Source organism: Rhinolophus ferrumequinum, chromosome 9, assembly GCF_004115265.2.
Source record: "Rhinolophus ferrumequinum isolate MPI-CBG mRhiFer1 chromosome 9, mRhiFer1_v1.p, whole genome shotgun sequence".
NCBI classification, from domain to species: Eukaryota; Metazoa; Chordata; class Mammalia; order Chiroptera; family Rhinolophidae; genus Rhinolophus; species Rhinolophus ferrumequinum.
In genome coordinates this window covers 40,045,378-40,058,544 of record NC_046292.1, presented here as the reverse complement: position 1 = coordinate 40,058,544, position 13,167 = coordinate 40,045,378, and the positions used below count along the sequence as shown (strand labels likewise).

At 42.2% G+C, this 13,167-nt stretch overlaps 2 non-coding genes across 2 annotated transcripts; both read left to right on the top strand.

The window, feature by feature from the left end:
• Positions 1–8,933: 8,933 nt before the first annotated feature.
• On the top strand, positions 8,934–9,045 carry LOC117027867 (small nucleolar RNA SNORA24). Its single transcript, XR_004423995.1, has one exon. It is a non-coding gene; the product is annotated as a small nucleolar RNA SNORA24 (small nucleolar RNA).
• A 1,484-nt stretch (positions 9,046–10,529) lies between these two features.
• Positions 10,530–10,641, top strand: LOC117027868 (small nucleolar RNA SNORA24). Its single transcript, XR_004423996.1, has one exon. It is a non-coding gene; the product is annotated as a small nucleolar RNA SNORA24 (small nucleolar RNA).
• The last annotated feature ends 2,526 nt before the right edge of the window (positions 10,642–13,167 follow it).

The window sequence follows — 13,167 nt, the reverse complement described above, 5'->3', positions numbered from 1 at the left end:
AACCCGCAGCTTTTCCTTTTCTTCCTAGATGAGGTGGGTGCCTTTGAAGTGGAGGGTGAGAGGAGGGATGGGAAGGCAGGTGTTTTCTCTTCCTAATGCAGCTCCATTTCTTCCTGAGCATGCGCCAGTGATGCTTGCCTTTAAAAGCCAGGGCTGGGCTGCTGGCCGGCAGCATTGTGGAAGGATCTATGCTCTGGGGAAGGTGGGCTTGTTGTTTTCTCTGGGGGCAGGGCGACGTACTATTTTTGTAGACTAGCAGATTTATAATCAGATAGTGATTGGGGAGAAATGAAGAAATGGTATCTGTTCCTTTCCCTTTCTTTCTGCAAGAACTTTCCTTCTCAGTCCTACCTCCAGGACTTGGAAAGCTGTTTCACAAAAAAGACTCTTTTCTTTTCACTTGACTTCTCTTACAAAGCCTTGTGTTTTCACCTTTAAAGGAGACTTGGCTCTTCGCCTCATCCCTATACCAGAGTTCTGAACGAGTCAGTTCTCTAAGGGTTGGGAGACGGCACAACTCCGAAATGTTTCTTTCTTTTCTCTTCTGACTCTGCCTAACCTGCTCTAAGAGAAGTGGAAGCTTGAGGCGACTGTCTCTTAGGGCCTCCGGCAGGAAGAGGCTCGTAACTCTCATGGCAAGTGCTGATACTCCCTCAATAGAAAGGGAGGTCAGGCTCGCCTAAAAGTCGGGCACAGATACTTGCTGGGCTGTGCCTACCCCCAACTTTGAGACTTGGGGTATGGGGCTGGGGCCGCCCCTTTCCCTAAGCAGGTTGTTTCTAACCGAGATATATAAAACCTCTTCATTACAACTCTACTGTCCTATTCCGGGGTTTCTCAAAGTAACTCTGAAGGCTAGTGTTAGTATAGAGCCAAGAATGGCTTTTTGGAGCATTCTGTTCCCTTGGGAGAGGTTTTCCAAAATATGAAGCAAGCCAAGAGCTCAAGGGGCACTGTGACTAACCACACTGCTTTGGGGACTCAACCGTTTGTGCTGAAATCTGGGCTACATAAAAGGCTGGGCTGATGCTAGCAAGCGACTGGAATCCATTTGTGTTCAATAATAGTTAGCAGTCAAGTACCAGCTGAGTAGAGAGAAGTGAAACAAGCTACACTTGATGACTGTTTTAGGCAGAGGGAAGAGAGAGGAGTGAGCATGTTGTGAGAGGCAGCCTATTATTTAATTTCACTAGACTTTACCAGTAAAGATACTAAGAGTTGGATGTGAAATAACATCTAAATATCATGTGGAACAGTAAAATGGCTGAAGGTGGGTTTATTTTGGGTACTCTCAATTCAGTGCATGCCTTAATGGAGACCGCAAGCAATGCGTCATTCAACAAACATGGAGAAACCTTCCGGGGTTAGGCATGTCCATCTGATCCCTACACGTAAGGCTGCTTCCATCAGTGTTAAGCTGGTGTTAAGTGCAATTTGTTTTTCACCCTCCCTATCATTAGGCCACTCCTTTACTCTGTCTCTCAGGTAGTAAATCTCAGGTACCTCAATCCTGTTTTACAATCAAATGCCTGCAGTTGGTACTCTGAAGTGCCGGCTCTCGCTAGTAGCCAGTAACTCAGCTGAAATCGTTTAAAAGGCCTTGGCGGCTAGTAAGGTGCTGCCGCCCCCAAGTCACTCCTTTTGTGGGAGTGTATTCAGGGAACTAACTCGTCTTTAGCTGTGACCCCTTGCAGTTGCAGAAGTCTAACTAAAACAGTCAAGCAGTCCAGTCTAGAATCTTCTGGGCAATGTTTCTCTAATCTGCATGAGAAATGGTAGTTTAAGAATCTAAAATCTCAAGACAAATGAGCATAAGTTAAAAGGATCAAGCCTTCCAGTAGTCTTGATATCTAGTGTCAAAAAGCTCATAGGAAGGGGTTGACTTTCCCTCTTTGACTCTGCCTCCCCACTTTGCACAGACTCAAGTTTCCACAGACCATGGCCAAGAGCTCTTCCAACCAAGTGATTTATTTCTGCCAAGCAGAGTTAGGGCAACCAGCTGGTAAAACCATTTGAGAAGGACTGAATTGATTCTCATGACATGAGGTGTTGTAAGACTTATAAAAAGTTTATAGACCTCCGTGGAAAGCTGAGTCATTTTTCTTATCGCCCATATAAAGGTTTTAAGGTGAACAGATGATTGTATGGAGGTGATTATTTGGCAAATAAGGGACATCTGAGCTGTAGTCACAGCAAGTAAACCTCTTTAGCTGGTTGAGGGGGAGGAGAGAGAAAACTTGTAAGAATTTTGGAGAAAAAACTTTGGGTTAACTTAGTATCTCAACAAAGTCATGTTAACTAAAGATTCAAAGCTCTCAAATATTGCTACTTGATTATAGATTCTAGAAAGTTGCCTGACAAAGTCTGTAATCACCCACAGTGGCTACATACTTCAAATATTCAGCACTGAGAATAGTACTAATGTACTTCCCACAAGCATGTCAAGGAGAAATAGATCCCTGACAGAACTTGATGTAAATTCATCAGCTCTTGGTTGTATGAAAGGAATTGAGCAGAAAAGTTCTGCTTAAAGCAACTTAGGGAAGTGGTGAGCTGTCAACTGGCTTTTTGGAGGTTGGATAGAATTTACCTGGGCACAGAGCAGGTGGGAAGTGAGACTGAAGATGGTTTGTAGGAATGAGGCTGGCATATGGGGAGCAATTTGACATCTTTTTTCAAAGGAAAGATTTATACAACCTGAAAAACCAGAGTATTAGCATCCGTTTAAAAGCTACCTTCGCCTTCTAGTAGTAAATTGCTTTCATCTTTCTAGAACGTTGGGTCCACTTTATTTTCACTGGAGCTGACGCCAGCCCAGAAGTTAGCCATGTTGCCCCAAATATGCCATCCACTAAATGCTGTGCCTCAGGTCAAGCTGTTGCCTCTGCTTCTAAAGCTCTTTCCGGCTCCTCTCCCTGGCATCCTCACATTTTGGAGTCTAGTTCCAATGTGGCTAACTCCTCAGGCTTCTGTAGTCATTGAAAGCTAGGGAGTGTACGAAGTATGGACATTGAAGATGGATCTCAGTGCAACTCCAAGTGCTATGTGAGTCTGCTGGGTTCATCATTGTGGGGACAAAGCCCCAGAGAGCGAGCAGTTTCCAGGCTCTCGGCCTCACGTGGAAAGGTGCTGGCTCAGGTAGTAGATGGCCGTCAGCTGTGACTAGCTGGCCATCAGCTGCAGCCAGTTAGCCATTGCCCGCTGATAGAACTGCCGTGGCTGAGCTAGCAAGCGCAGATTGCAGCTAGCAAGTGGGATTGGTGGGTTGGCAGAGAAGCGGACGGTGGATTGTGGCTAGCAAGTGGGGTTGGTTGACAGAGAAGCAGAGTGCAGATTGTGCATCTTGTGGCTCCTGCTTCCTGTGTCTCCAACCCAGCCGCCAGCGAGAACATAGTGGTATGACTCCCCTATCTATGGCTCCGTGGGTGTTCCTTTTGGGCCTCACGACATCCTGTGTCCTTGTGCGGGGAGTGTGACCAGAGACCCCGCATGACAATCACTAACTCAGTTTCATCTGTAAAATGAGAATGACCACTTTGGGGGTTGTCTCGAATACAGGTAGAGCAACTATCCATGTCTGGTACATCTATTACATCTGACAGTATCTACTAAATGAGTTGAATTCTGTGATGGAGAGGAACTTCTTGCCTTTTGCTACTCTGCATCAATACACACTTAAAATTGGTGTTTCCATTCAGTTTAGTGACTTTGAATTTCTAACACTAAAAATTGGGTGTAGCAGAGAAAAGTACCCAAATATTTAAGAGTTGCCCCTAGAGCTTGCGTTGTAATGCTGATGACCAAAGAGGGCATATATGGCCCAAATGGGCAGAACAGATCTATAAGATGACGTGATAACTACTTGTGTTACATCAACTTGTGTTACATCAGTGTGTAGGAGAAGCCTTGTAACTGCCTCAAACAAAATAAGTAAAATGTCTCCAGGCTCCAGAACCCATAAGCAGCTGGTTTGCTACCACTGCTCCTGCATACCTGTCCAAGCTTCCCCACTGAGCTGCGTCTGGGAAAGCAACTCAAGTAACCCTTCCCACTGCTTACCTAATAGTTGAATGGCAGGCCCATTGAAGTTGTGAGGCCAAGATCTATTCCAGTTTTAGGGTTTCCCTGTTTACAGCAATGAAAGGTAGTAACACGAGGGTATATCCCAACATTTCTCACATGGTTTGGGGCCTCTTTGAAATATTCTAAAGAAGAAAACCAGTTTTAATGCAATGCTTCACCTGACACCAAATATGGTGAGACTATTCAAATGTGTCTAAACTTGAGGCCCAGGCCAAGTAAGTGCCTGCTTTCTCCTCCTTGCTTCCTCCTTTCATTCGACCAACAGCTGCGTGATCATGCTGCTATACTTCAGATAATCTCACGAGAACCGTTTCTCTACAGATGTTTAAACGCAATTTACCTGTATTACATCAAAGACCTTGCCAATAGTCATGCACAAGGAATGCATTTGGCAACTGATTGTCAAATGCCATGTAATTTTCTTGTTCCCCTTGAAAAGCCACAAATACGGCCAGTGCTACTGGGATTTTTCTCACTGTTAGAATGTAGTCTCTTGAGGTAATGGAGGAAAATAGTTTTCTAACCAAGGAAGGGTATCCTATCTGTGGGGCAGAGCCGGGAGTGCAGTTTCCAGGCTCTGCCCTCATGTGGAAAGGTGCTGGCTCGGGTAGTACATGGCCATCAACTGTGATTGGATGGCCATCAGCTGTGGCTAGTTGGCCGTCAGCTGTAACCAGTGAGCCATTGGCCACTAATATAAATGTCGTGGCTACGCTAGCAGAAAATGGGGGCTAGCAAGAAGATGGTGGCTGAGCTAGCAAGCGCGGATTGCAGTGAGCAAGTGAGGATGGTTGGCAGAGAAGCGGGTGGCATGTTGCAGATAGTGTGGCTCCTGCTTCCTGTGTTTCCAACCCAGCCGCCAGCAAGAATATAGTGGTATGACTCCCCTATCTATGGCTCCGTGGGTGTTCCTTTTTGGCCTCACCATGTCCTGTGTTCTTATGTGGGGAGTGGGACCAGAAACCGCGCAGGACACCCTGCATGACACTATCCTAAGTAGGAAGTGGACTGCCCAAAAGCAAAAGTCAGAGTTCAAGTTCCCCAGAAGTTAATCGTTGAACTCCAAGTCCATCTGGTTCTATGCATTAAAACAAGCTATTCTTGTACTAGGGGCTTGACAATATAATCCACCATTTCAATGAAATGAGTTATTTTTTTAAAAATTACCTATCACCAGTCTTGACTCCTATGGATGAGGTGCACTTTCTGCTGAACGGAGATGTCTATAAAGGTTTGGGTAGTTAAGACTTCTGCTATGGGGCCTGTAAGGTAAGGAGTTTAGAAGTGGTCACTCATATGCACATAATTAGGAATAAAGCTAAACAAAGTCAACTCTTCTTGGGTCCATCAGAAAATTAGGAGTACAGGACAAACTGCTCCTAAAATTGAAGAGACAGGAAGATGATGAGAAGAACAACCAGAGCAGAAACTCAGTAACAGAAACCTTCCCAGGACCCAATATTTAAATAGGAAAACGAACTGTAAGTGATGGTTGCTAGAGGCTGAGTGTGGGCCAGTTGGAGAGTTTAAAAACTCCAGGGGGCCTGGTTTTGGAGGGCTCCACCCTTTTGTGAGTTTTACCCTCTAGGAGTTTTCAGGTTCTCCCAGTGAAGAGAAAAATCCCTTCTTGCTTTCAGCAGAAGGGGAGAGGAAAAGTAACCATCATGAAATATTCCAGAGCATTGTTTATAACAAGGCCGGCCCTCAAGAGAAACTCTTACCAGAGTTACCTAACCAACTACTGGGAAAGGAAATACCCAACTTTAGCCCTCTATAGCCTTCCATGTGGGAGAAAGGTAAATATCCAACTCCAGGTCTCTCTTAGACTTCCTGGAGAGAGGGAGAGAGAGGGAAGGAGAGAAACACTGAGAAGCATTCCGAAGATTACAGCCCAAGGGCACAGGCTCACTAAAAGCCTGAGACCTAATTAATGGACTAGAGAACTCGAGAATGCTTTTCCTTTCCTCACACCTTGGCACCATATTATCAGGTTTCCTGATATAATGACAGGGGAATACAATACTCTATTCCTATTGAATAGAGACCGTGGAAATGTAACGGCCGTATGCGATGTCAGAGGGGTGGTAGATTGGGGGAGGAGGGTCATCACTGTGTGAGGGATATAAATGACAAAGGTCTAGTACATTGTTTTGTACACCTGAAACTAATTTTTTAAAAAAGTGTTGCCATGCAGCAGCCTACCCGTCTGTCTCCTTGTACCTGCCCCCAAAGAAAGGAGAGTCTGTGAGATGGATCCTTTCAGGGACTTTGCTTCACCTTTGTGCTTGCACCTTATGTCTCCCTGTTTGGCCCCAAAGATGACTGGACAGTCAAAGACGGGTACGACTTTCCAAGTGGAAAGCAACCTAAGACAGGCGCAGTCGAGTGGGGACCCACTGGAGAACTCACGGGGTTCACAGAGGTGGGCACAGCCCCCCACCTTCCCGGGCTAAGGAGAGCCTCTCCCTCTGTGGCTGCATTCCTTCCCACAACCTGCAAGGGAAGAGATTCAATGATGTGCTCTCCATCTATTCATATGCATAAAGGTTTTGTCCCTTGCGGAAGTACATACATCCTGAGACTTACAGTTGGTTCAGCTACCTGCAGGCAAGGGTGATTGGCTTGAATCAATTTCCTATTATGATATATAGAATTCACAGATCTTGAGATTGACCAGCTTTATCTCCTGTACTTCCCCGCCTAACTAATAAAAGCTAATGCATAGGCCTGATTAGGTGTGTCCAGTCCTTGAGGCTGGAGGTCCCTTGGCCCTGCTTAAACTCTATTCTTGGCTACTGTCTTTTCTTAATCCTGTGCTGCCCTCCTCACTCCCCACAACCCTCATCGCGCGGGACGTGACAGAAATGTAGTCTTACCAAAACAATTAAAAAAAAAAATATTTCTCAGACCTTATTGAAGAAGTTTCTAGGGAACCCCAAAAACCACAGGGGACACAAAACAAAAAGGATACCAGAGGAAAGTTTAGCCTCTGACATACTATTACAGCAAATAGTAAACATAACCTAACCCTTAGCCAGATAAACATAAAACCTCACACTAAAGGCCTATTTATCTCAGTTTCTTTTACCCAGTTCATAATGTCCAGTTTTCAACAACAACAAAAAAAATCTCAAGGCATACTAAAAAAACCTCAACAGTTTGAAGAGACAGAGCAAACATCAGAAATAGATTTAGATATGACAAAGATGTTGAAATTAAGACTGGTAATTTAAAACAACTGGTAGGCTAAAGGATCTAAGTAGACAACATGCAAAAAAAAACTTGGATAATGTGAACAGAGATGGAAACTTGAAGAATCAAAAGGAAATGCTAGAAATAAAAAACAGAAACAAAGAATGCTTTGGGGCTCATCAATACACTGGATGTGACCAAAGAATTGGTAAGCTTGAAATGTCAATAGAAATTTCTGAAATAAAAATGCAAAGAAAAAAAAATGAAAATGACAGAACTGAATATCTGAATTTTAGGACAATTACAAGTAGTGTAACATGTAATAAGAATATCAGAAGAGAGAAAGGTACAGAAAAATATTTGAAGCAACAATGACTGAGAACTAATAATAGACACAAATAAACAAAAAAATAAATCCAGGAAGCTTGAATAAATCCAGGAAGGTTAGAACATCAAACCAGATAAATAACACTCTCTTCCCCAAAAACCCAACTATTTACACATATGTGCAAACTGTAGAAAATTGTGAGCCAGAAGGAAGCCAGGAGTAAAAACTATACCTTGACAACAGACGAGCAATAAGAATTACATTGGACTTCTTTTCAGAAACCATGCAGACAAGACTGGGGTGAAACATTTAAAGTCTTTAAAGGGGGGAAAAAAAACTGGAATTCTGCATCCAGTAAAAATTATTCTTCAAAAATGAGGGGGAGACACAGATTTTATTAGATAATACAAATTGAGACTTTGTTGCCAGTAGACCTGCCTTGTAAGAAATGTTAAGGGATTTTCAGAAAGAAGGGAAAATGCTATAGGTTAGACACTCAGATATACATTAGCAAAGGGCATAAGACAAGGAATGAATTGAGGTAAACTATTCTTGATCGGATTGTTCAAAATGTATTTGGTAACTAAGTAAAATGAATGACAAATTATGATAGGAGAGAGGAATTAGGACTCCACTATTATAAGGTAATTGCACTACCCATGAAGTGGTATAATGTTCTTTAAAAGTGTACTAGTAAATGTACATAGATGCAATCTCAAGAACAACCACTATACTAAGAATTATAATTGATATAATAAGGGAAAATGCAATAATAAAGAATGTTCAACTGAAACCAGAGAAAGCAGAATGGAATACAAAAATGAAAGAAAAGGGGGCAAGTGATAGAAAACAGTAACAAATATTAACCCAACTATATCGATCACTTTAATGTCATGGGTCTAAATACAACAGATAAAAGACAGACTGTCGGAGTAGATAAAAAAAAAAAAAAAAAAAAACTCAACTATGTGCTCTATAAGAAGCCCAACTTTTAAATTAACACATAGTTCAAAAATAAAAGGATGGAGAAAGATCTACTATGCTAACACTAATCAAGAGAACTAGAGTAGCTGTATTCACTTCACACAAAGCCAACTTTATAGCAAGAAAATATGAGGGGGCATTACATAATAAAGGCGTCCGTTTTTCTAAGACCTAATTCCTAATGTGTAGGTATCTAACAAAGCATCAACACACATGAAGCAAAAACCAATAGAACTGTAAGGAGAAATGGATAAATCACTACTGTATTTGGAGAGTTCAACATCTCCCTATAGGTAATTGACAGATCCAGCAGGGAGAAAATCCGCATAACAGAACAGCAGCACCAATCAATTGAATCTCAGTCTCCCTTCCTAGTCATGGAAGAGCATATTCTTGTTTATTGGCAAAGCTGTCACCATTTAATTGGTATCAGATTCTGACTTGCACAAGCAACATTGTTGAAAAAAATAAAAAATAAAATAAATTGAAGCTAATTGATAGTATAGAATAATTCAGCAAAGCAGAATACACATTTCTTCTCAAAACTCACACAGAGCATTCATTAAGAGCACATTCTGGGTTGTAAAACACACATTAACAAATTTGAAATAGAAATTATACAAAGTATGCTCTCAGAGCGTAATGGAATCAATCATAGAAGGATAGCTAGAAAAAAACATTAAAATACCTGAAGATTAAACAACACACTTCTAAATAACACATGGGTCAAAGAAATCTCAAGAGAATTTTTAAATTTTGAATTAAATTAAAATGAAAATTCAATCTTACCAAAATTTGGGATTCAGAAAAACAGTGCTCAGAGGAAAATTTATAGCACAGTATGTATATTATGAAAGGTCTAAAATCAGTCTAAGCTCCCATTTTACCTTTAAAGATCTTTTCGCTAAGCAGTGCTCATAAGAGACACCTATTAACTTCTATGGCAATGAATTAAGTTGTTAAACTTAGTGTGTTTTTAAATTTTGATTTAGGATGCTGTCAGTTTGGAACTGCTAGGAAACAGAGGCCAAGATGGATTAAGTGTGTATTGGGGAAAATTCCAGTGAAAGGTAGAAGGGGAGGGAGCAGGAGTAGAAGAAACCTACACACAGCTACATAGATCTGACCATGTGAAAGGAGAGGGGGAAGGAAGATTGAGAGTCCCAGGCTGCAGTGCATTTCTACAAGTCTCTGCAGGCCAAGAGGGGAGCTTGGGTACAAATATTGCCTATAGGGGAGTCCACATTGAGCACCAATGGCTTGGAACTTCTCAGGAAGAGCATAATCGCAGTGGGAAGACCTTGGATTTAACGGGGAATCAGCTGGAGGCTCACGTTACTAGGCTCCCTTGAAGGAGAGCTGAGTGGTTGTGCCTCCATGGCCACCATAGTCCATTCTTTGTGCTACAACAAATCCGGTTTTCCATGCTCAGGGAGTGATTCTTCCATCACTCCCATGGGTGCCTTTTCTTAAAGAGAAACATGAGGAAAGGGTAGCAGAATGAACTAGCTTCCTTTACAGCAGTTGACACCAGGGCAACAAAGTAATGTTTCCCGCTTCCTGTCTTCACTTCCCACTCTAATTCCCCTCGCCGTCAGGTACCAGGTCAGCAGATCTTGGCTTCATTGATGGTGTGACCCAGACCTGCCCTCCTAAGGAGTTGAATCACTTGGTAAGCACTCTCCATTGGAGGGTAGCTGTGTGTTTCCATACAGGTACAGCAGCTCATGTAGAACCAGGACCACCTGGTTCTATGTGAATCCACCCTACCTCTCAGAAAATGAACCCCTGGCTCTTCCAGGGTGAGCCCAATTAAGTTAACTTACACCTAATTGGGCAGAAATGGATAAATCACTACTGTATTTGGAGAGTTCAACATCTCTCTATAGGTAACTGACAGATCCAGCAGGGAGAAAATCCGCATAACTGAACAGCAGCACCAATCAATTGAATCTCAGTCTCCCTTCCTAGTCATGGAAGAACATATTCTTGTTTATTGGCAAAGCTGTCACCATTTAATTGGTATCAGATTCTGACTTGCACAAGCATCATTGTTGGGGGGAAAAAAAAGGAATCTAATTGATAGCTATAGAATAATTCAGCAAAGCAGAATACACATTCTTCTATCCTCAAAGAATAAAGCCTCTCGGCTCAATGTGGGTCTTTGGTGCCGTCAAGTTGAATATTCAAAGGCAGTAGCAACTAGATGGCCTTCACAAGATGGGACCATGCTGTTGTGCCCACATGTAGGCATCTCTCTATCATGGCTACGCCTTTCAGGTGCCTTGTGCCAGATCCAGGTGGCCAATAACAAAGGCCATCTAGTGTCAGTGGGCTGAGTTGTTTTGTCTACTTGATTATTCAGTGCTTCCTCTATGATATACGCTTTGTGGGGAGGTGTTAACATATGATAGAAAAATCTTCACATGGCAGTATGGGTGTCACATCTCTCTACTCCAGCCCACCTTGTCTCTCTGTCTCTCATCTCCCAGTTTTTCCCAGGCCTCAACATAGACAGCCTGGCCACTGGCCACTGCGTGGGAACCTCCACGTATTCTCATCTTGAGCCACTTCTTTTCACAATGTGGATGATAACATATGTTCCTTGTATCTACCCATTTAGAATATTTCTGTTATTGTCTATTAAGGCCACCCCTGATACCAGCTAAAATGTAGCAGCTCTCCAATTTTGACTTATACCCACATACTGAGCCAACTCATCATAAATTAAGCTCAGCTGTCCTCCTTCAGCTGATGTGTGCAAGACACAGCGGGCATTGATGCCGTGTTGTACTAGGTAACGTGGTGTTTGAGCTACCTATTAACGCACATTGTGATCTCTGGCTGTTCCGTTTCTACCTTATAATAGACTGTTGTTGGTCCTGTCTGAACTTATGAATAAAATTGGCAAGTCGGATGGAATCAAGCTCACAGTGGGTAATTCCAGTCATGGTCATTTGGAGCACCTTGGTCAACCTTTTGATCTCTACTCAGCAGAATGCTAACAGCTGCTTGAAAGGCGTCCAGTTCTCCACTGTGAATAGCGTGGGCCTTCCCACCGACTCCCCACAGACCTGCATAGCCTTAAAAAAAATTTTGTTGTGCTGTAACTTACACCATAAAACTCACCCCTTTTAAGGGTACAGCCTAACTTAGTAAATTCAGAACTGTGCATCTATCACCACAACGCTTTAGATTATCACCCCCAAAATATTCCTCATACCCATTTGTAGTCAATCCCTCTCCCTATCTCCTGTTCCAGACAACTATTAATCTAATTTTTATCTCCTAGATTTCAGAAATGGAATTGTATAATACATGGTATTTTTCTTCTGGCTTATTTTCACTTCACATGTGTTGGAAGCTCATCCATTTTGTAACATTTTTATTGCCTAATCCAACTCACCTTATTCATCAGCCAACAGATATTTTTCTACTTTTTGACAATTATGAATAAATGCTTTTATAGATATCTGTGTACGAGTCTTCAAGTATTTGTGTAGATAAATGTTTCCATTGCCTTTCCCTTCTTTCCCCCATGCATAACACAAAATTTATTTTAACTGTTAAGTGTACAATTAAGTGCTATTTTATATTCAGAACATTATGCAGCCATCACTGCTATCTATTTTGAAAACTTCTGCATTACTTTAAGTAGAAACTGTAACCATTAAGCAATAACTCCCCACCCCCCTTCTCCCTAGCTCTCGTAACTTCTACTTTCTATCTCTATGAATTTGCCTATTCTAGGTACCTAATAAGTAGAATCAGTATTTGCCCTATTTTCTGTCTTATTTCTGTTAGTATAATGTCCTAGAGGTTCGTCCATGTTGTAGCATGTATCAGAACTTCATTCCTTTCTATAGCTGAATGATCTATTTTGTGCATATACCCCATTTTGTTCAATGATCTGTAGACGGACACTTGGGTTGTTTCTCCTTTTTACCTGTTGTGAATAATGTAGTGAACACTGGCTTATCTGTTCGAATCTCTGCTTTCAATTCCTTTGGCTATATTTTCTGAGTGGAATTGGTGGATCATACAGTAATTCTACTTATTTTTCTGAGGATTCACCAAGCTCTTAGTGTCTGCACCATTTAATTCTCCCACTAACAATGCACAAGGGTTTCAATTTCTCCACATCCATGCCAAAATTTCTTTTTTAATACCACTTCACACCCATTAAAATGGCTCTCATTGTGGTTTAAATTTGCATTTCCTTAATGACTAGCGATAATGAGCATCTTCATGTCCTTATTGGCCATCTGTGTAGGTTCTTTGGAGAAATATCTATTCAAGTGCTTTGTCCATTGTCTCATCCCTTGCCACACGAGGAGGGTTGTGGGGAGCGAGGAGGGTGGTGCAGGGTTAAGAAAAGACAGTAGCCAAGAATAGAGTGCAAGCGGGGCCAAGGGACTCCAGCCTCAAGGACTGAGCCCCGAATAGGGCCTACGGGTAGCTTTTATTAGTTAGGTGAGGAAGTAAAGGAGACAAAGCTTGTCAATCTCAAGATCTGTGAATCCTATACATTATAATAGGAAACTGATTCAAGCTAATCACCCTTGCCTGCAGGCAGCAGA